The sequence below is a fragment of the Zophobas morio genome, unplaced genomic scaffold (genome assembly GCF_036711695.1).
Source record: "Zophobas morio isolate AGI-343-1 ecotype UQ-CSIRO unplaced genomic scaffold, CSIRO_AGI_Zmor_V1 ptg000462l, whole genome shotgun sequence".
In the NCBI taxonomy this organism is placed as follows: domain Eukaryota; kingdom Metazoa; phylum Arthropoda; class Insecta; order Coleoptera; family Tenebrionidae; genus Zophobas; species Zophobas morio.
The window spans coordinates 1-24,869 of record NW_026972565.1 but is presented as its reverse complement, the minus strand read 5'-3'; positions in this window follow the sequence as shown (position 1 = coordinate 24,869).

The window sequence follows — 24,869 nt, the reverse complement described above, 5'->3', positions numbered from 1 at the left end:
TCGCACGTAAGCTAAAAAAAGTGGGGATTACCATATATAAGCAATTAAATTTCACAGATGATTTATTCGATGTTGGTTATTTTATGATTACAACAATGTCTGACTTGAGACAATTTGTTGATTTACAAGCATTTTGTGCATCCGAAAATGTGTACAAAACATATCTTAAAGCCGCTGCGAGTGATCGAACGAAATTAAATTTATTCCTTCATCTCATCGATAAAAAAGATTTTATTGTACCGGACGAAGTGTTTAAATGGATTGCCGAAAGTGAAAGTGACTTTTATACACTTGATATTTGTATTCTGCTACAAAGAAAACAATGTGTCGATGGTTACATTGATGCATTTCTACATGTGTGCGAAAGAGACCAAATTGAAAATTTAAATTATGCTGCATTGGAGTTTTTGATGACCACCAACTATTTGGACAATACTCTAACGTATAAATGCTTTATTTATAAATTATTGAGTGATAATCGCTGGCAGAATCTTGGAGATATATTTTATCCTGTTGAGAATATCCGGAAAAATTACCGAAGGATCGACCAGTGCGTGGATGAATTTATGTGTCGGGCTGCGTATTTGGCAAACCATAAAGCGCTCAGTACTTTCTATGAGTCTTTAGAAATAATAAATTACGATTCTTTCGCATTTCAACCTTCTCAAAATCAGGAGCATCGAAGAATTTTCAACTGGATCAAAAAGAACATTGTCAAAGGAGAAGCCAATCCTGAAATACCATTAGGATGGACTGAGGGACCGGATTCAACAAAATGGCCCTCGATTAAGTTAGATGATTATAAGAAAACTTTACATGTAATTTCTGGTAGCCATGAATAAAACACACAGAAATATGTTATATGTAGTTTTATTTACCCCCAAACATAATAATAATACAATAACAGGTTAAATTATTTACAACACTCTGACGACATCTTGTGCAGGGATGTATTTTACCATTCGGTCGTGAAGAATAAGACAGTAGGCTGTAGTGTCTGCAGGAATACCAGAGATCGTCTCAAACCACAAAGTGATTGTAACGGGGCCTCTCTTCAAAGCTTCCGTTTGTTTAGAACAGTCGATTACTATTATAGGCGTCTTTTCTTTAAATTCATCCTTATCGAATAATGGTTCGCTGGTTTGTTTGGATAAGAACGATGTCTGGAATTCTTTAAACATATCATAGAGAATTGCATACCGATTATTTGTGAAATCAACATTCAGGTTGTCGTAGGGATACATGGTATCATTAAGGTACAATTTTACATCTCTCAGATTACAATGATCAAACTGACTGTAGTTTTTCTTCAATTGGTTTTTTCTTCCTTGCTGTAATGCAAAAAGTATGTACTGAGGTTTTTCTAAGGAAGTTTTAATAGTCCAAGTATTTGTTATCGATTGTACTGGTGGAGCAAATTCATGTAATTCTTTACTTCTAAACATAATATCCAATTCCCTGTTGCTTCTTACAATATCGATTAATGCGATCCTTTCGGCATCGGACACGGACAAGTGATGCATTTTCCAGCATATTTTACTAAGTTCTACTTTAATTTTGTATTTATCATTTGAGGAAATTAAAGCATTCACATCGGTATTAGAACGAACCAAAACAAGCTCCTGTCTTACATTCAAAATGGTCTTTTTAAAATCTTCACAAAAACCAAAAATCATTTTTAATGGAATCGAAACTTCAAAAGTTCCATTTTCCTTAATTATATTCGAATCTTTTTTGGGAAACCATCCAGCATTCTCTAGAGCTACGCTTTCATTACTGTTATACGTTACATATCCTTTCATGGTAGACGCTAACCCAGGATTTCTAATACTATCCACAACGACTCCAGCAATTTCATATCTTATTTGATTAAACATCAGAAGAACGCCATTATTTACAAATTTGATTTCTGGTTTCTGTACAATTTCGTCGATTTCATTCTTCACAATAACCTTACCCTCTATATGCAATGTACTCAAATGTGGAAAAGTGTATAAATCTTGATGTTCAATAGGAATTCTTATTTCATCATCGTAGTTAAATGAACTGTTAGAATAAGGTAGGTGTGTATGTCTTTCTCCATAATAAATTGAATGATCATAGGCAGCTTTTTCGCTTACGTTTAATATTTCAAAATTCATTGCTGATTTATATATTCAATAAAAATATTATTTCAAGACCGTTAATCCTAGAGATTCAAGAAATTTACGATTGCCTAAAGTTAAACGTTTGACCCTTCTCAAAGGACTGACTGATCTCTTTTTCATTGCCCTACTTATATATACCGAATTTCGGTTTTTTAGATTTTCATTAAATATAATACCCATCACGTGACCTTCTTAAGATGCAACCGTACACCTACCTCTTCACCTCTGAAACTAACAATATTACCTTCTTGATCTGTTATTTTAACGATTATTTCATCTATTTGTTTCGTATTAATTGGTAGATATATCACATTTAATGGTCGTTCCACTATTTTGTAACCGGGTGGTACTGTTGGAAAAAATTGATGGATAACGTGAACGGGACTTCCGTTCTTGTATGAACCAGTTACTATATTGCAATAAACGCAAAGAGCATTTACCTTTAAAATTTTTGCTGGAAAATCTGATATATGAGTTTTATGCGCTTTCAGAATGGTATCCTTAAATCCCAATAAATTCCCTAACGAATCCTTTCTTGAAAAATTTATATCAAGAGTACATTTAACTTCCGATTTTAAAGTATTATTATTTCCTCTAATTATTAAGCTTGGTGTCAACATTTTAAATTTCTTTATTCTATTTCCGTGTTTGTCAATTTCGTATTGAAAATAATGTTCCATATAGTTTTTGATTTCTTTATTTAAATACGACTCAATGTCTTCTATCTCGTAAGAACCCTCGGGAATTTCTATGTAATGCTCTTTTTTGTCTGGTGTAAAAAAATAAAATTTGTTGTTATTGCTATCGATATTTGGAAAAGAATTCCAAGTAACCAAACTTTCTAATCCTAAAGCATAGTTATAATCTTCCAAGATAATTGGTGGATAGTATCTGCTCGAAAGTACAGAACTGTTTCCATCCAATGAGAATACGTTGGACATCGTGCAACTTACTTCGACGACACTAACAGTTCAACTAAAACGCTCGAATTTCAAACAATTTTATTTGTAGCAGTTATATAGGAATCTTAAACACAAATGTCCACAATTAATACTATTAAAAGTCTGTAAAGATTCATAATTATATACTATATTACAGAAACCGTTGCTTTGTAAATATTTGATCAGTTCAAGAGGTGGTCTCAAATCTCCATAACTATCAAAGTATATAACTTCGTTTCGAGTTTTTTTATAAGCTGTCCAATGTGTTCCAGGACCTTCCTTATTGTCTAAATTTAATATACCACACTCATTAAGGCGTACTTTATTTGGAAGTGAATTTTTCATAAAAACTCCTCTGAAGCGGGGAATTTTCAAACGCTTTACATATTTGTAAATGTCGATGTTGGTGAGAGCATGTTTTGGAATATTTATCGGGAGTTCTTTTGAAATTTTGATGGAGCTAAAAAAAGACCATATCCTCTTTTATATGGTTTCAAATATAATCCACTTCCTGACTTTCCTACAGCTATCGACTCCATTTTCTGATTGTGTCGTTGATTTTCTTTCAACTGTTCTTTAGCTGATTTAGCATCGTTAACAGCTTTTGCAATGGCTGCTGCGCCACCACCTAGAGATCCCAGAGCGCCTAAAGCGGCAAATATTGGTAGTAGAGGTAAAAATCCACCACTTTTCGGTATGGGTATTATACGTCTGTGACGAACAGGTCTGACTCTCTTTTTTCCTTTTGATGATTTTACTGCTCTCATGGCCACTTTTACAGCATCGTTCATATTCTTAAATTTCTTATTTTTTAAAGCAAGTCTGGCGGAATTTCTTAAATCATTAAAATTCAAGACTTTTCCACGTTTGCTAGTTTGTCTTTTGACTCGACAACCCATACCGAGTTTTATTTTAGCTTTCATCGCAGCCGCAACACCTAAAGCAGCAGCTTTTTCGCCCAAAGAAGCGTCCGAAGAACGTAGTCTAAGTTTCGCTTTATCTAACAGAACTTTATCGGCCTTATGTCGATTTTCCAAATCTTTATGTTCACCATAAGCTATATCGTGAAATTTGCAAGCTTCATCTAATTGATTCCGGCCTTTATCTCCTCTTGCTAATCGTTTTTCTAATTTAGTTCCTGGTCCACAAAAGTTATAACCGGGAATATGAAGTTCAAACGGTAATTTATTAATAACCGAATTTACGATCCCACGTCCACAATATCTCTTTCTGTAGGTCTCAATCCGACGACTGTTCCTTTTTCGCTTCGTAATCTTCATTTATACTCAAACTTTCGGATCAGCTAAACTACTAACGGAAACGTAGAAAAATTTAGTATTTATACCCCCCCACATGTCAGTTTCTTAATCAGATGTCGAAATGCGTTTGACACCTCAAAACCTCAAATTGCCGATAAATAATAACGATATCAAAATTAATAGTGGGAATAAAAGACATGGGGATCTTTTACCATCTACAGTAAGATGTATTATTGTCGGACCGTCTAACTGCGGAAAGACTAATGTTATGATAGGTTTAATCGAACATCCAAATGGTTTAAGATTTGAAAATGTCTATGTGTATTCTAAATCTCTTTTCCAACCAAAATATCAATATTTGGAAAATCTTCTAAAACCTATTAAAGGTATAAATTTTTATAGTTTCAGCAATTTCGACAATAACAACATACCACCACCGCACAAAGCTAAAACTAATTCTGTCTTTATTTTTGACGATGTGGCATGTGACAAGCAAAATTTAATGAAAGAATATTTTAGCATGGGACGACACAGAAATATAGATTGTTTTTATTTATGTCAAACCTACACATGTATTCCTAAGCATCTAATAAGAGACAACGCAAATTTTATCATTTTATTTAAGCAAGATAATTTAAACTTGCGCCATATCTATGATGATCATATCGGCACTGATATCTCATTTGATAAATTTAAAGAAATGTGTTCATTTTGTTGGCAAAACAGTTATGATTTTTTAGTAGTCGATAAAGAGAACGAAATTCGTAGTGGTCGGTTTAGAAAAGGATTTGATAATTTTATTGATCCATTTTCATAATTTCAGTCTATAGAAGTATGTTGAACATTCAACATGCCAGTTCCTGTAAAATATAAATGTCCAAAATGTGGAGGTGAAACAGATACTCCTAACTTACCATGTATATACTGCTACTATAAAGATCATATAAGAGATCATTACAAAACAAAACATGTGCATCTGTACTATTGAATAAAGTAATTTTATAGAATGTTTGTGAAATTTTGCATAGGTATATAAGCCTATCATTCAAATAAATAGATTCAGTTTATTTGTATTTTCGGAAGCCTTAGGAGACATGGATTCAAAAATATCAGATGTGGTTGATTTAAAAAGGAAACTGATTAAGAAAAGAAAAGATTTACAAAGAAAATTAGAACTAATTAAAGCAACTCAACGAAATGAAGAGAAAAAGTATGAACCCCTCACTAAACATTTGGAAACATTAATTGAGAGACGGAGTGAAAATCCAATAAAAAGTAATCAAGATGTGAAAACAAAAAATGTGTCGAACATTGAGCACAGTACACCTACAAAGCGAAAGTTAGAAAATACAATTCTGTCCCCTGTTCGTGAGAAAAAAACTATTGTTACTACACCAAAGCAAGCAGAAATTTTCACGCCAAGACAAAAAAGAATTGCTACAAAAGTTGCTAACCTTGTGAAAAGAATCGATGCCATCAAAAATGAAAAAGAAGATCGAATGAGTCCGATTAGTTCAAAATATGATGTTTTATCACAGGAAGATTTCGAAGAATCAATAAATAAAACAGATGCACAGGACAATGTGTTCCAATACATTCCCGAGGAAGACAATGATAATTATAACTTCAATGAGGTTCTTGAAAAATCTGTTCAGTTAAGTAAAAATTATATTAAAAACATCGTTGATACAGACGTTTACAACGAATATTTAAATGATTTTGATGAATTACCCAGAAAATATATTGACGAAATGCATCACGATGCAGAAAGTAAATTTGATCACAGAACAGGCGTAAGACATGACACTTTCTCAGAGAAATTTTATATTGGTTCGAAGGAGGTACAATTTATAGGTCCAGATATAAAAATAGACAATGAAATCTTTAAAGGGACTCCTGGAATTTATGAACTTATTTTTAAAAAGAAGCCTGTTCATTTTACTACGGAAGACAAGGAAATTTACAAAAAAATTTTAGAAAAAACCAATGCATATCGAAGAAATTTCGATGAAAATGATCGAATATTGGGTACAAGTTCGATGAAATACAAAAATATTATAGGACCATTATTCTCAACTCTCACGAAGTATAAAAAACCGAAGAAAGGTGGTCAAGTACTATTTAAAGAAGTAAACACAAATAAAGTTGATTATGTGTATTGGGAAGATCCAAATGAATTAGTTGAAAGACTGAAGTTGTTAGTCGCTTCCCAGACAGCAGGCCATTCGGGTCATCAAAACGAAATCGTTTCTATAATAGAAGAACTACGCGAAGCTAAAATTATTGCTTAATATGACTCTGGATAAATTCGGGCGTCATTTGTTAAAACATGCTAAACTTTCAGGTTCTATCGACAATGATATGATTACTATTTCAAACTATATGTTCTATAATCTGATATTTCGCTTCGAATCCGATAAAACCGTGGAAAACACGTATGTATTAAATTCTAAAGAAACGCACTATACGTTTCCTTTAGAAATTGGAACCCTTACAAAATTGAATATTACCATTAATGAAATAAATGTTTATGTAAATAACAAATTTTTTAGTAAAGAAGAATTGAAAGGATTTGTACTACGTAACGGTGATCGAATATCGTTCAAATATGCTGTAAATAAAACAGAAAATGTACCAAATTTGTTCGCAGAAATGATAATAAAATGTCCTGTTAATTTTGAAGAATCGTTAGTTAGTGCCGAGAAAGCACATTATATACATAAGACTGATAAAAATGAAACGCAAGAAGGTGTATGAGCCAACTCCCATTAAAAGAGATATTGTTGCAGAATTGCACAAACCCGTAAGAATTAATTTTAAACGACGCAAGGTTATAATAAAAGGTATTAATGAAACATTACAAGCAGATCTAGTGGAAATGATACCGTATGCTAAGATAAACAGAGGATACAAATATATACTTGTTGTTATTGACTGTTTCTCAAAATACGTGTGGGCTGTCCCTGTAAAGTCAAAAGATGCTCAACAAATCGCCACTGCAATGGAAACAATTTTATCCAAAATCGTACGGTTACCCAAAAATTTACAAACAGATCAAGGAAAAGAATTCTACAACGTAAAGTTTCAAAATCTTATGAAAAAATACAAAATTAATCATTACAATGTCTACAGTTTAAAAAAAGCCTCAATCGTCGAAAGAGTAAATCGCACATTAAAAAATTTAATGTGGAAAGAATTTAGTTTGCAAGGAAATTATAAATGGTTAGATTTATTGGCAAATGTGGTACATCGATATAATAATTCTTATCATCGTACTATAAAAATGAAACCGTCACAAGTTAACAAAAGTAATGAAAACGCTATTCTAAAAGCTGCTTATACTCAGATTAAAATAGTTAGCAATAAATCAAAATTTAAAGTTGGTGATAACGTAAGAATAAGTAAGTATCGCGGAATATTCGATAAGGGATACACACCCAATTGGTCAAATGAGATTTTCATAATAAGAAAAATTAATCTCACTAATCCCACCACATATTTTTTGAAAGATGAAAAGGGTGAAAACATTTTAGGTGGTTTCTATGAAATGGAACTATTGAAAGTTAAGCATCCAGGTGTATATCTCGTTGAAAAAGTTTTAAAAAAGAAAGGTAATCAACTTTATGTTAAATGGTTAGGATTTAATAACACCCACAACAGTTGGATTGATAAAAAAAAAATTACATAGTCGCTTTTCTCTCAGTCAGTTGACATAATTGATACGATGAAGTTGGTTGTAGTCGACGTACAAGGTTTTTGTCTACCTGAATTCATTGTAAAAGAACTTGCGATTTACGATGGAATTAACACAATACACGAAACATTCAAATCTACAAAACAACTCAAAGAAATCGATGAAAGAACGAAGAAACAAGCTAGATATCTAGAACGTTATCATCACATGTTGAGATTTAATGACGGCTTCAAGGAGCAGATATCTGTAAAAGAAATTTTGTTCAAATACATCAAGGAATATGCAGTGGAGATCTTATATGTAAAAGGAAAATGTAAAGAAAATTACCTTAGGGAAACGCTAGGAAAAGACTGCCCCAAAATTGTGAACCTCGAAACAATTGAAGACTCTGTGAAATTATCTAAAGAAATCCCAGCATGTGATAAACATATTGCTAATAATAAAAAATGTTACTGTTCTTTAAACAATGCTAAATGTATTTACAATTGGTTGTATTCAAGGTTTCCTCAATAAATAATACTATATTAAACTGTGTTTTATTTAATCGCAACACAAAACGTCAAAATAACGAACGAAAAAAAAAAACTGTCAGGTGTGGGATTCGAACCCACGCTCCCTTTCGAGAATCAGAGCTTAAATCTGACGCCTTAGACCGCTCGGCCAACCTGACTATGGAAAAACGGGTCAGGTCGATCGAGTAAAAGGCATTGCCAAAACGTACAGGTCAGGCACGTGAAGTCCTAAGGCAAGTCAGCCAAGGCCAGCCCCGTGCAGCGACCCGACCTAAAAAAAAAGAGGGGATAGATCTCGAGATGACCAAGGGCAATAAACGTAATTCCTACAGACGAATCCATCGACTTTTATACAAGTATAAAACGGAAGTGGGGATGCGAGATTGCGTCCGAGATCCCTCCCCGACCTAAACGAAAAGAGGGGATAGATCTCGAGATGAACGAGGGCAATAAACGACCAAGGTCGAGCAACGACTAGGTCAATGATCGCCCGATGAAAAGTAATGGGGGAGCTGGACCAGCTGGCAAGGTCAGCCACGTGCACCGACAAGCTCGACAACAAATGAAAGGTCAATGACCGCTCGATGAAAAGTAATGGGGGAGCTGGACCAGTTTGACCTCATTTGACCTGGTCTAGAACCCCCACTATATAACTACTAATTTGAACTATATTTCAACGTTTTTTGATGGTTCTGAGCCACCAAACACACTTAAAGCATGCAGAATCGACTCAGAATAGGAAAAGGAGACGTTTAGGTCAATTTTATGCATTCTGGCGTTCGTAGATACAAGAAAACTGTTAAAATTCTTCAGAAACGTCACTTTTGAAGTGTTTTCTTGTACTTTTAAGCCAATCAGATACCCTACGGGCTCGGAAAGTGCAACGAAACCATCAAATTTTAGCTAGAAACTGTATTTTTGTCGATTTTTATTGAATTTGAACTAATTTCAACGTTTTTTGATGGTTCTGAGCCACCAAACACACTTAAAGCATGCAGAATAGACTCAGAATAGGAAAAGGAGACGTTTAGGTCAATTTTATGCATTCTGGCGTTCGTAGATACAAGAAAACTTTTAAAATTCTTCAGAAACGTCACTTTTGAAGTGTTTTCTTATACTTTTAAGCCAATCAGATACCCTACGGGCTCGGAAAGTGCAACGAAACCATCAAATTTTAGCTAGAAACTGTATTTTTGTCGATTTTTATTGAATTTGAACTATATTTCAACGTTTTTTGATGGTTCTGAGCCACCAAACACACTTAAAGCATGCAGAATCGACTCAGAATAGGAAAAGGAGATGTTTAGGTCAATTTTATGCATTCTGGCGTTCGTAGATACAAGAAAACTGTTAAAATTCTTCAGAAACGTCACTTTTGAAGTGTTTTCTTGTACTTTTAAGCCAATCAGATACCCTACGGGCTCGGAAAGTGCAACGAAACCATCAAATTTTAGCTAGAAACTGTATTTTTGTCGATTTTTATTGAATTTGAACTATATTTCAACGTTTTTTGATGGTTCTGAGCCACCAAACACACTTAAAGCATGCAGAATCGACTCAGAATAGGAAAAGGAGACGTTTAGGTCAATTTTATGCATTCTGGCGTTCGTAGATACAAGAAAACTGTTAAAATTCTTCAGAAACGTCACTTTTGAAGTGTTTTCTTGTACTTTTAAGCCAATCAGATACCCAACGGGTTCGGAAAGTGCAACGAAACCATCAAATTTTAGCTAGAAACTGTATTTTTGTCGATTTTTATTGAATTTGAACTATATTTCAACGTTTTTTGATGGTTCTGAGCCACCAAACACACTTAAAGCATGCAGAATCGACTAAGAATAGGAAAAGGAGACGTTTAGGTCAATTTTATGCATTCTGGCGTTCGTAGATACAAGAAAACTGTTAAAATTCTTCAGAAACGTCACTTTTGAAGTGTTTTCTTGTACTTTTAAGCCAATCAGATACCCTACGGGCTCGGAAAGTGCAACGAAACCATCAAATTTTAGCTAGAAACTGTATTTTTGTCGATTTTTATTGAATTTGAACTATATTTCAACGTTTTTTGATGGTTCTGAGCCACCAAACACACTTAAAGCATGCAGAATCGACTCAGAATAGGAAAAGGAGACGTTTAGGTCAATTTTATGCTTTCTGGCGTTCGTAGATACAAGAAAACTGTTAAAATTCTTCAGAAACGTCACTTTTGAAGTGTTTTCTTGTACTTTTAAGCCAATCAGATACCCTACGGGCTCGGAAAGTGCAACGAAACCATCAAATTTTAGCTAGAAACTGTATTTTTGTCGATTTTTATTGAATTTGAACTATATTTCAACGTTTTTTGATGGTTCTGAGCCACCAAACACACTTAAAGCATGCAGAATCGACTCAGAATAGGAAAAGGAGATGTTTAGGTCAATTTTATGCATTCTGGCGTTCGTAGATACAAGAAAACTGTTAAAATTCTTCAGAAACGTCACTTTTGAAGTGTTTTCTTGTACTTTTAAGCCAATCAGATACCCAACGGGCTCGGAAAGTGCAACGAAACCATCAAATTTTAGCTAGAAACTGTATTTTTGTCGATTTTTATTGAATTTGAACTATATTTCAACGTTTTTTGATGGTTCTGAGCCACCAAACACACTTAAAGCATGCAGAATCGACTCAGAATAGGAAAAGGAGACGTTTAGGTCAATTTTATGCATTCTGGCGTTCGTAGATACAAGAAAACTGTTAAAATTCTTCAGAAACGTCACTTTTGAAGTGTTTTCTTGTACTTTTAAGCCAATCAGATACCCTACGGGCTCGGAAAGTGCAACGAAACCATCAAATTTTAGCTAGAAACTGTATTTTTGTCGAATTTTATTGAATTTGAACTATATTTCAACGTTTTTTGATGGTTCTGAGCCACCAAACACACTTAAAGCATGCAGAATCGACTCAGAATAGGAAAAGGAGACGTTTAGGTCAAATTTATGCATTCTGGCGTTCGTAGATACAAGAAAACTGTTAAAATTCTTCAGAAACGTCACTTTTGAAGTGTTTTCTTGTACTTTTAAGCCAATCAGATACCCTACGGGCTCGGAAAGTGCAACGAAACCATCAAATTTTAGCTAGAAACTGTATTTTTGTCGATTTTTATTGAATTTGAACTATATTTCAACGTTTTTTGATGGTTCTGAGCCACCAAACACACTTAAAGCATGCAGAATCGACTCAGAATAGGAAAAGGAGACGTTTAGGTCAATTTTATGCATTCTGGCGTTCGTAGATACAAGAAAACTGTTAAAATTCTTCAGAAACGTCACTTTTGAAGTGTTTTCTTATACTTTTAAGCCAATCAGATACCCTACGGGCTCGGAAAGTGCAACGAAACCATCAAATTTTAGCTAGAAACTGTATTTTTGTCGATTTTTATTGAATTTGAACTATATTTCAACGTTTTTTGATGGTTCTGAGCCACCAAACACACTTAAAGCATGCAGAATCGACTCAGAATAGGAAAAGGAGACGTTTAGGTCAATTTTATGCATTCTGGCGTTCGTAGATACAAGAAAACTGTTAAAATTCTTCAGAAACGTCACTTTTGAAGTGTTTTCTTGTACTTTTAAGCCAATCAGATACCCTACGGGCTCGGAAAGTGCAACGAAACCATCAAATTTTAGCTAGAAACTGTATTTTTGTCGATTTTTATTGAATTTGAACTATATTTCAACGTTTTTTGATGGTTCTGAGCCACCAAACACACTTAAAGCATGCAGAATCGACTCAGAATAGGAAAAGGAGACGTTTAGGTCAATTTTATGCATTCTGGCGTTCGTAGATACAAGAAAACTGTTAAAATTCTTCAGAAACGTCACTTTTGAAGTGTTTTCTTGTACTTTTAAGCCAATCAGATACCCTACGGGCTCGGAAAGTGCAACGAAACCATCAAATTTTAGCTAGAAACTGTATTTTTGTCGATTTTTATTGAATTTGAACTATATTTCAACGTTTTTTGATGGTTCTGAGCCACCAAACACACTTAAAGCATGCAGAATCGACTCAGAATAGGAAAAGGAGACGTTTAGGTCAATTTTATGCATTCTGGCGTTCGTAGATACAAGAAAACTGTTAAAATTCTTCAGAAACGTCACTTTTGAAGTGTTTTCTTGTACTTTTAAGCCAATCAGATACCCTACGGGCTCGGAAAGTGCAACGAAACCATCAAATTTTAGCTAGAAACTGTATTTTTGTCGATTTTTATTGAATTTGAACTATATTTCAACGTTTTTTGATGGTTCTGAGCCACCAAACACACTTAAAGCATGCAGAATCGACTCAGAATAGGAAAAGGAGACGTTTAGGTCAATTTTATGCATTCTGGCGTTCGTAGATACAAGAAAACTGTTAAAATTCTTCAGAAACGTCACTTTTGAAGTGTTTTCTTGTACTTTTAAGCCAATCAGATACCCAACGGGCTCGGAAAGTGCAACGAAACCATCAAATTTTAGCTAGAAACTGTATTTTTGTCGATTTTTATTGAATTTGAACTATATTTCAACGTTTTTTGATGGTTCTGAGCCACCAAACACACTTAAAGCATGCAGAATCGACTCAGAATAGGAAAAGGAGACGTTTAGGTCAATTTTATGCATTCTGGCGTTCGTAGATACAAGAAAACTGTTAAAATTCTTCAGAAACGTCACTTTTGAAGTGTTTTCTTGTACTTTTAAGCCAATCAGATACCCTACGGGCTCGGAAAGTGCAACGAAACCATCAAATTTTAGCTAGAAACTGTATTTTTGTCGATTTTTATTGAATTTGAACAATATTTCAACGTTTTTTGATGGTTCTGAGCCACCAAACACACTTAAAGCATGCAGAATCGACTCAGAATAGGAAAAGGAGACGTTTAGGTCAATTTTATGCATTCTGGCGTTCGTAGATACAAGAAAACTGTTAAAATTCTTCAGAAACGTCACTTTTGAAGTGTTTTCTTGTACTTTTAAGCCAATCAGATACCCTACGGGCTCGGAAAGTGCAACGAAACCATCAAATTTTAGCTAGAAACTGTATTTTTGTCGATTTTTATTGAATTTGAACTATATTTCAACGTTTTTTGATGGTTCTGAGCCACCAAACACACTTAAAGCATGCAGAATCGACTCAGAATAGGAAAAGGAGACGTTTAGGTCAATTTTATGCTTTCTGGCGTTCGTAGATACAAGAAAACTGTTAAAATTCTTCAGAAACGTCACTTTTGAAGTGTTTTCTTATACTTTTAAGCCAATCAGATACCCTACGGGCTCGGAAAGTGCAACGAAACCATCAAATTTTAGCTAGAAACTGTATTTTTGTCGATTTTTATTGAATTTGAACTATATTTCAACGTTTTTTGATGGTTCTGAGCCACCAAACACACTTAAAGCATGCAGAATCGACTCAGAATAGGAAAAGGAGACGTTTAGGTCAATTTTATGCATTCTGGCGTTCGTAGATACAAGAAAACTGTTAAAATTCTTCAGAAACGTCACTTTTGAAGTGTTTTCTTGTACTTTTAAGCCAATCAGATACCCTGCGGGCTCGGAAAGTGCAACGAAACCATCAAATTTTAGCTAGAAACTGTATTTTTGTCGATTTTTATTGAATTTGAACTATATTTCAACGTTTTTTGATGGTTCTGAGCCACCAAACACACTTAAAGCATGCAGAATCGACTCAGAATAGGAAAAGGAGACGTTTAGGTCAATTTTATGCATTCTGGCGTTCGTAGATACAAGAAAACTGTTAAAATTCTTCAGAAACGTCACTTTTGAAGTGTTTTCTTGTACTTTTAAGCCAATCAGATACCCTACGGGCTCGGAAAGTGCAACGAAACCATCAAATTTTAGCTAGAAACTGTATTTTTGTCGATTTTTATTGAATTTGAACTATATTTCAACGTTTTTTGATGGTTCTGAGCCACCAAACACACTTAAAGCATGCAGAATCGACTCAGAATAGGAAAAGGAGACGTTTAGGTCAATTTTATGCATTCTGGCGTTCGTAGATACAAGAAAACTGTTAAAATTCTTCAGAAACGTCACTTTTGAAGTGTTTTCTTGTACTTTTAAGCCAATCAGATACCCTACGGGCTCGGAAAGTGCAACGAAACCATCAAATTTTAGCTAGAAACTGTATTTTTGTCGATTTTTATTGAATTTGAATTATATTTCAACGTTTTTTGATGGTTCTGAGCCACCAAACACACTTAAAGCATGCAGAATCGACTCAGAATAGGAAAAGGAGACGTTTAGGTCAATTTTATGCATTCTGGCGTTCGTAGATACAAGAAAACTGTTAAAATTCTTCAGAAACGTCACTTTTGAAGTGTTTTCTTGTACTTTTAAGCCAATCAGATACCCTACGGGCTCGGAAAGTGCAACGAAACCATCAAATTTTAGCTAGAAACTGTATTTTTGTCGATTTTTATTGAATTTGAACTATATTTCAACGTTTTTTGATGGTTCTGAGCCACCAAACACACTTAAAGCATGCAGAATCGACTCAGAATAGGAAAAGGAGACGTTTAGGTCAATTTTATGCATTCTGGCGTTCGTAGATACAAGAAAACTGTTAAAATTCTTCAGAAACGTCACTTTTGAAGTGTTTTCTTATACTTTTAAGCCAATCAGATACCCTACGGGCTCGGAAAGTGCAACGAAACCATCAAATTTTAGCTAGAAACTGTATTTTTGTCGATTTTTATTGAATTTGAACTATATTTCAACGTTTTTTGATGGTTCTGAGCCACCAAACACACTTAAAGCATGCAGAATCGACTCAGAATAGGAAAAGGAGACGTTTAGGTCAATTTTATGCATTCTGGCGTTCGTAGATACAAGAAAACTGTTAAAATTCTTCAGAAACGTCACTTTTGAAGTGTTTTCTTGTACTTTTAAGCCAATCAGATACCCTACGGGCTCGGAAAGTGCAACGAAACCATCAAATTTTAGCTAGAAACTGTATTTTTGTCGATTTTTATTGAATTTGAACTATATTTCAACGTTTTTTGATGGTTCTGAGCCACCAAACACACTTAAAGCATGCAGAATCGACTCAGAATAGGAAAAGGAGACGTTTAGGTCAATTTTATGCATTCTGGCGTTCGTAGATACAAGAAAACTGTTAAAATTCTTCAGAAACGTCACTTTTGAAGTGTTTTCTTGTACTTTTAAGCCAATCAGATACCCTACGGGCTCGGAAAGTGCAACGAAACCATCAAATTTTAGCTAGAAACTGTATTTTTGTCGATTTTTATTGAATTTGAACTATATTTCAACGTTTTTTGATGGTTCTGAGCCACCAAACACACTTAAAGCATGCAGAATCGACTCAGAATAGGAAAAGGAGACGTTTAGGTCAATTTTATGCATTCTGGCGTTCGTAGATACAAGAAAACTGTTAAAATTCTTCAGAAACGTCACTTTTGAAGTGTTTTCTTGTACTTTTAAGCCAATCAGATACCCTACGGGCTCGGAAAGTGCAACGAAACCATCAAATTTTAGCTAGAAACTGTATTTTTGTCGATTTTTATTGAATTTGAACTATATTTCAACGTTTTTTGATGGTTCTGAGCCACCAAACACACTTAAAGCATGCAGAATCGACTCAGAATAGGAAAAGGAGACGTTTAGGTCAATTTTATGCATTCTGGCGTTCGTAGATACAAGAAAACTGTTAAAATTCTTCAGAAACGTCACTTTTGAAGTGTTTTCTTGTACTTTTAAGCCAATCAGATACCCTACGGGCTCGGAAAGTGCAACGAAACCATCAAATTTTAGCTAGAAACTGTATTTTTGTCGATTTTTATTGAATTTGAACTATATTTCAACGTTTTTTGATGGTTCTGAGCCACCAAACACACTTAAAGCATGCAGAATCGACTCAGAATAGGAAAAGGAGACGTTTAGGTCAATTTTATGCATTCTGGCGTTCGTAGATACAAGAAAACTGTTAAAATTCTTCAGAAACGTCACTTTTGAAGTGTTTTCTTGTACTTTTAAACCAATCAGATACCCTACGGGCTCGGAAAGTGCAACGAAACCATCAAATTTTAGCTAGAAACTGTATTTTTGTCGATTTTTATTGAATTTGAACTATATTTCAACGTTTTTTGATGGTTCTGAGCCACCAAACACACTTAAAGCATGCAGAATCGACTCAGAATAGGAAAAGGAGACGTTTAGGTCAATTTTATGCTTTCTGGCGTTCGTAGATACAAGAAAACTGTTAAAATTCTTCAGAAACGTCACTTTTGAAGTGTTTTCTTGTACTTTTAAGCCAATCAGATACCCTACGGGCTCGGAAAGTGCAACGAAACCATCAAATTTTAGCTAGAAACTGTATTTTTGTCGATTTTTATTGAATTTGAACTATATTTCAACGTTTTTTGATGGTTCTGAGCCACCAAACACACTTAAAGCATGCAGAATCGACTCAGAATAGGAAAAGGAGATGTTTAGGTCAATTTTATGCATTCTGGCGTTCGTAGATACAAGAAAACCGTTAAAATTCTTCAGAAACGTCACTTTTGAAGTGTTTTCTTGTACTTTTAAGCCAATCAGATACCCTACGGGCTCGGAAAGTGCAACGAAACCATCAAATTTTAGCTAGAAACTGTATTTTTGTCGATTTTTATTGAATTTGAACTATATTTCAACGTTTTTTGATGGTTCTGAGCCACCAAACACACTTAAAGCATGCAGAATCGACTCAGAATAGGAAAAGGAGACGTTTAGGTCAATTTTATGCATTCTGGCGTTCGTAGATACAAGAAAACTGTTAAAATTCTTCAGAAACGTCACTTTTGAAGTGTTTTCTTGTACTTTTAAGCCAATCAGATACCCTACGGGCTCGGAAAGTGCAACGAAACCATCAAATTTTAGCTAGAAACTGTATTTTTGTCGATTTTTATTGAATTTGAACTATATTTCAACGTTTTTTGATGGTTCTGAGCCACCAAACACACTTAAAGCATGCAGAATCGACTCAGAATAGGAAAAGGAGACGTTTAGGTCAATTTTATGCATTCTGGCGTTCGTAGATACAAGAAAACTGTTAAAATTCTTCAGAAACGTCACTTTTGAAGTGTTTTCTTGTACTTTTAAGCCAATCAGATACCCTACGGTCTCGGAAAGTGCAACGAAACCATCAAATTTTAGCTAGAAACTGTATTTTTGTCGATTTTTATTGAATTTGAACTATATTTCAACGTTTTTGATGGTTCTGAGCCACCAAACACACTTAAAGCATGCAGAATCGACTCAGAATAGGAAAAGGAGACGTTTAGGTCAATTTTATGCATTCTGGCGTTCGTAGATACAAGAAAACTGTTAAAATTCTTCAGAAACGTCACTTTTGAAGTGTTTTCTTGTACTTTTAAGCCAATCAGATACCCTACGGGCTCGGAAAGTGCAACGAAACCATCAAATTTTAGCTAGAAACTGTATTTTTGTCGATTTTTATTGAATTTGAACTATATTTCAACGTTTTTTGATGGTTCTGAGCCACCAAACACACTTAAAGCATGCAGAATCGACTCAGAATAGGAAAAGGAGACGTTTAGGTCAATTTTATGCTTTCTGGCGTTCGTAGATACAAGAAAACTGTTAAAATTCTTCAGAAACGTCACTTTTGAAGTGTTTTCTTGTACTTTTAAGCCAATCAGATACCCTACGGGCTCGGAAAGTGCAACGAAACCATCAAATTTTAGCTAGAAACTGTATTTTTGTCGATTTTTATTGCATTTGAACTATATTTCAACGTTTTTTGATGGTTCTGAGCCACCAAACACACTTAAAGCATGCAGAATCGACTCAGAATAGGAAAAGGAGATGTTTAGGTCAATTTTATGCATTCTGGCGTTCGTAGATACAAGAAAACTGTTAAAATTCTTCAGAAACGTCACTTTTGAAGTGTTTTCTTGTACTTTTAAGCCAATCAGATACCCTACGGGCTCGGAAAGTGCAACGAAACCATCAAATTTTAGCTAGAAACTGTATTTTTGTCGATTTTTATTGAATTTGAACTATATTTCAACGTTTTTTGATGGTTCTGAGCCACCAAACACACTTAAAGCATGCAGAATCGACTCAGAATAGGAAAAGGAGACGTTTAGGTCAATTTTATGCATTCTGGCGTTCGTAGATACAAGAAAACTGTTAAAATTCTTCAGAAACGTCACTTTTGAAGTGTTTTCTTGTACTTTTAAGCCAATCAGATACCCTACGGGCTCGGAAAGTGCAACAAAACCATCAAATTTTAGCTAGAAACTGTATTTTTGTCGATTTTTATTGAATTTGAACTATATTTCAACGTTTTTTGATGGTTCTGAGCCACCAAACACACTTAAAGCATGCAGAATCGACTCAGAATAGGAAAAGGAGACGTTTAGGTCAATTTTATGCATTCTGGCGTTCGTAGATACAAGAAAACTGTTAAAATTCTTCAGAAACGTCACTTTTGAAGTGTTTTCTTGTACTTTTAAGCCAATCAGATACCCTACGGGCTCGGAAGGTGCAACGAAACCATCAAATTTTAGCTAGAAACTGTATTTTTGTCGATTTTTATTGAATTTGAACTATATTTCAACGTTTTTTGATGGTTCTGAGCCACCAAACACACTTAAAGCATGCAGAATCGACTCAGAATAGGAAAAGGAGACGTTTAGGTCAATTTTATGCATTCTGGCGTTCGTAGATACAAGAAAACTGTTAAAATTCTTCAGAAACGTCACTTTTGAAGTGTTTTCTTGTACTTTTAAGCCAATCAGATTCCCTACGGGCTCGGAAAGTGCAACGAAACCATCAAATTTTAGCTAGAAACTGTATTTTTGTCGATTTTTATTGAATTTGAACTATATTTCAACGTTTTTTGATGGTTCTGAGCCACCAAACACACTTAAAGCATGCAGAATCGACTCAGAATAGGAAAAGGAGACGTTTAGGTCAATTTTATGCATTCTGGCGTTCGTAGATAAAAGAAAACTGTTAAAATTCTTCAGAAACGTCACTTTTGAAGTGTTTTCTTGTACTTTTAAGCCAATCAGATACCCAACGGGCTCGGAAAGTGCAACGAAACCATCAAATTTTAGCTAGAAACTGTATTTTTGTCGATTTTTATTGAATTTGAACTATATTTCAACGTTTTTTGATGGTTCTGAGCCACCAAACACACTTAAAGCATGCAGAATCGACTCAGAATAGGAAAAGGAGACGTTTAGGTCAATTTTATGCATTCTGGCGTTCGTAGATACAAGAAAACTGTTAAAATTCTTCAGAAACGTCACTTTTGAAGTGTTTTCTTGTACTTTTAAGCCAATCAGATACCCTACGGGCTCGGAAAGTGCAACAAAACCATCAAATTTTAGCTAGAAACTGTATTTTTGTCGATTTTTATTGAATTTGAACTATATTTCAAAGTTTTTTGATGGTTCTGAGCCACCAAACACACTTAAAGCATGCAGAATCGACTCAGAATTGGAAAAGGAGACGTTTAGGTCAATTTTATGCATTCTGGCGTTCGTAGATACAAGAAAACTGTTAAAATTCTTCAGAAACGTCACTTTTGAAGTGTTTTCTTGTACTTTTAAGCCAATCAGATACCCTACGGGCTCGGAAAGTGCAACGAAACCATCAAATTTTAGCTAGAAACTGTATTTTTGTCGATTTTTATTGAATTTGAACTATATTTCAACGTTTTTTGATGGTTCTGAGCCACCAAACACACTTAAAGCATGCAGAATCGACTCAGAATAGGAAAAGGAGACGTTTAGGTCAATTTTATGCATTCTGGCGTTCGTAGATACAAGAAAACTGTTAAAATTCTTCAGAAACGTCACTTTTGAAGTGTTTTCTTGTACTTTTAAGCCAATCAGATACCCTACGGGCTCGGAAAGTGCAACGAAACCATCAAATTTTAGCTAGAAACTGTATTTTTGTCGATTTTTATTGAATTTGAACTATATTTCAACGTTTTTTGATGGTTCTGAGCCACCAAACACACTTAAAGCATGCAGAATCGACTCAGAATAGGAAAAGGAGACGTTTAGGTCAATTTTATGCATTCTGGCGTTCGTAGATACAAGAAAACTGTTAAAATTCTTCAGAAACGTGACTTTTGAAGTGTTTTCTTGTACTTTTAAGCCAATCAGATACCCTACGGGCTCGGAAAGTGCAACGAAACCATCAAATTTTAGATAGAAACTGTATTTTTGTCGATTTTTATTGAATTTGAACTATATTTCAACGTTTTTTGATGGTTCTGAGCCACCAAACACACTTAAAGCATGCAGAATCGACTCAGAATAGGAAAAGGAGACGTTTAGGTCAATTTTATGCATTCTGGCGTTCGTAGATACAAGAAAACTGTTAAAATTCTTCAGAAACGTCACTTTTGAAGTGTTTTCTTGTACTTTTAAGTCAATCAGATACCCTACGGGCTCGGAAAGTGCAACGAAACCATCAAATTTTAGCTAGAAACTGTATTTTTGTCGATTTTTATTGAATTTGAACTATATTTCAACGTTTTTTGATGGTTCTGAGCCACCAAACACACTTAAAGCATGCAGAATCGACTCAGAATAGGAAAAGGAGACGTTTAGGTCAATTTTATGCATTCTGGCGTTCGTAGATACAAGAAAACTGTTAAAATTCTTCAGAAACGTCACTTTTGAAGTGTTTTCTTGTACTTTTAAGCCAATCAGATACCCTACGGGCTCGGAAAGTGCAACGAAACCATCAAATTTTAGCTAGAAACTGTATTTTTGTCGATTTTTATTGAATTTGAACTATATTTCAACGTTTTTTGATGGTTCTGAGCCACCAAACACACTTAAAGCATGCAGAATCGACTCAGAATAGGAAAAGGAGACGTTTAGGTCAATTTTATGCATTCTGGCGTTCGTAGATACAAGAAAACTGTTAAAATTCTTCAGAAACGTCACTTTTGAAGTGTTTTCTTGTACTTTTAAGCCAATCAGATACCCAACGGGCTCGGAAAGTGCAACGAAACCATCAAATTTTAGCTAGAAACTGTATTTTTGTCGATTTTTATTGAATTTGAACTATATTTCAACGTTTTTTGATGGTTCTGAGCCACCAAACACTCTTAAAGCATGCAGAATCGACTCAGAATAGGAAAAGGAGACGTTTAGGTCAATTTTATGCATTCTGGCGTTCGTAGATACAAGAAAACTGTTAAAATTCTTCAGAAACGTCACTTTTGAAGTGTTTTCTTGTACTTTTAAGCCAATCAGATACCCTACGGGCTCGGAAAGTGCAACGAAACCATCAAATTTTAGCTAGAAACTGTATTTTTGTCGATTTTTATTGAATTTGAACTATATTTCAAAGTTTTTTGATGGTTCTGAGCCACCAAACACACTTAAAGCATGCAGAATCGACTCAGAATAGGAAAAGGAGACGTTTAGGTCAATTTTATGCATTCTGGCGTTCGTAGATACAAGAAAACTGTTAAAATTCTTCAGAAACGTCACTTTTGAAGTGTTTTCTTGTACTTTTAAGCCAATCAGATACCCTACGGGCTCGGAAAGTGCAACGAAACCATCAAATTTTAGCTAGAAACTGTATTTTTGTCGATTTTTATTGAATTTGAACTATATTTCAACGTTTTTTGATGGTTCTGAGCCACCAAACACACTTAAAGCATGCAGAATCGACTCAGAATAGGAAAAGGAGACGTTTAGGTCAATTTTATGCATTCTGGCGTTCGTAGATACAAGAAAACTGTTAAAATTCTTCAGAAACGTCACTTTTGAAGTGTTTTCTTGTACTTTTAAGCCAATCAGATACCCTACGGGCTCGGAAAGTGCAACGAAACCATCAAATTTTAGCTAGAAACTGTATTTTTGTCGATTTTTATTGAATTTGAACTATATTTCAACGTTTTTTGATGGTTTTGAGCCACCAAACACACTTAAAGCATGCAGAATCGACTCAGAATAGGAAAAGGAGACGTTTAGGTCAATTTTATTTATTCTGGCGTTCGTAGATACAAGAAAACTGTTAAAATTCTTCAGAAACGTCACTTTTGAAGTGTTTTCTTGTACTTTTAAGCCAATCAGATACCCTACGGGCTCGGAAAGTGCAACGAAACCATCAAATTTTAGCTAGAAACTGTATTTTTGTCGATTTTTATTGAATTTGAACTATATTTCAACGTTTTTTGATGGTTCTGAGCCACCAAACACACTTAAAGCATGCAGAATCGACTCAGAATAGGAAAAGGAGACGTTTAGGTCAATTTTATGCATTCTGGCGTTCGTAGATACAAGAAAACTGTTAAAATTCTTCAGAAACGTCACTTTTGAAGTGTTTTCTTGTACTTTTAAGCCAATCAGATACCCTACGGGCTCGGAAAGTGCAACGAAACCATCAAATTTTAGCTAGAAACTGTATTTTTGTCGATTTTTATTGAATTTGAACTATATTTCAACGTTTTTTGATGGTTCTGAGCCACCAAACACACTTAAAGCATGCAGAATCGACTCAGAATAGGAAAAGGAGACGTTTAGGTCAATTTTATGCATTCTGGCGTTCGTAGATACAAGAAAACTGTTAAAATTCTTCAGAAACGTCACTTTTGAAGTGTTTTCTTGTACTTTTAAGCCAATCAGATACCCTACGGGCTCGGAAAGTGCAACGAAACCATCAAATTTTAGCTAGAAACTGTATTTTTGTCGATTTTTATTGAATTTGAACTATATTTCAACGTTTTTTGATGGTTCTGAGCCACCAAACACACTTAAAGCATGCAGAATCGACTCAGAATAGGAAAAGGAGACGTTTAGGTCAATTTTATGCATTCTGGCGTTCGTAGATACAAGAAAACTGTTAAAATTCTTCAGAAACGTCACTTTTGAAGTGTTTTCTTGTACTTTTAAGCCAATCAGATACCCTACGGGCTCGGAAAGTGCAACGAAACCATCAAATTTTAGCTAGAAACTGTATTTTTGTCGATTTTTATTGAATTTGAACTATATTTCAACGTTTTTTGATGGTTCTGAGCCACCAAACACACTTAAAGCATGCAGAATCGACTCAGAATAGGAAAGGAGACGTTTAGGTCAATTTTATGCATTCTGGCGTTCGTAGATACAAGAAAACTGTTAAAATTCTTCAGAAACGTCACTTTTGAAGTGTTTTCTTGTACTTTTAAGCCAATCAGATACCCTACGGGCTCGGAAAGTGCAACGAAACCATCAAATTTTAGCTAGAAACTGTATTTTTGTCGATTTTTATTGAATTTGAACTATATTTCAACGTTTTTTGATGGTTCTGAGCCACCAAACACACTTAAAGCATGCAGAATCGACTCAGAATAGGAAAAGGAGACGTTTAGGTCAATTTTATGCATTCTGGCGTTCGTAGATACAAGAAAACTGTTAAAATTCTTCAGAAACGTCACTTTTGAAGTGTTTTCTTGTACTTTTAAGCCAATCAGATACCCTACGGGCTCGGAAAGTGCAACGAAACCATCAAATTTTAGCTAGAAACTGTATTTTTGTCGATTTTTATTGAATTTGAACTATATTTCAACGTTTTTTGATGGTTCTGAGCCACCAAACACACTTAAAGCATGCAGAATCGACTCAGAATAGGAAAAGGAGACGTTTAGGTCAATTTTATGCATTCTGGCGTTCGTAGATACAAGAAAACTGTTAAAATTCTTCAGAAACGTCACTTTTGAAGTGTTTTCTTGTACTTTTAAGCCAATCAGATACCCAACGGGCTCGGAAAGTGCAACGAAACCATCAAATTTTAGCTAGAAACTGTATTTTTGTCGATTTTTATTGAATTTGAACTATATTTCAACGTTTTTTGATGGTTCTGAGCCACCAAACACTCTTAAAGCATGCAGAATCGACTCAGAATAGGAAAAGGAGACGTTTAGGTCAATTTTATGCATTCTGGCGTTCGTAGATACAAGAAAACTGTTAAAATTCTTCAGAAACGTCACTTTTGAAGTGTTTTCTTGTACTTTTAAGCCAATCAGATACCCTACGGGCTCGGAAAGTGCAACGAAACCATCAAATTTTAGCTAGAAACTGTATTTTTGTCGATTTTTATTGAATTTGAACTATATTTCAACGTTTTTTGATGGTTCTGAGCCACCAAACACACTTAAAGCATGCAGAATCGACTCAGAATAGGAAAAGGAGACGTTTAGGTCAATTTTATGCATTCTGGCGTTCGTAGATACAAGAAAACTGTTAAAATTCTTCAGAAACGTCACTTTGAAGTGTTTTCTTGTACTTTTAAGCCAATCAGATACCC